This window comes from Brachyhypopomus gauderio, unplaced genomic scaffold, assembly GCF_052324685.1.
Source record: "Brachyhypopomus gauderio isolate BG-103 unplaced genomic scaffold, BGAUD_0.2 sc327, whole genome shotgun sequence".
Taxonomy (NCBI): domain Eukaryota; kingdom Metazoa; phylum Chordata; class Actinopteri; order Gymnotiformes; family Hypopomidae; genus Brachyhypopomus; species Brachyhypopomus gauderio.
Genome location: NW_027507148.1, coordinates 40,001 through 40,203, shown reverse-complemented (window position 1 = coordinate 40,203; position 203 = coordinate 40,001).

Genomic DNA, 203 nt, shown 5'->3' with positions numbered 1-203 from the left:
TGGTTCAGACACAGTGTGTGTGTGTGTGTGTGTGTGTGTGTGTGTGTGTGTGTGTGTGTGTGTGTGTGTGTGTGTGTGTGCAAGTGTTTGTTTTATGAGCTTGTGAGTTCTAGCAAACAAAGCAAATGAAAAGAAACATGAGTCCACCCAAATGTCACTCGATAACAGATCACTAGTAATTATAGATTTCTTTTTCTGATGAA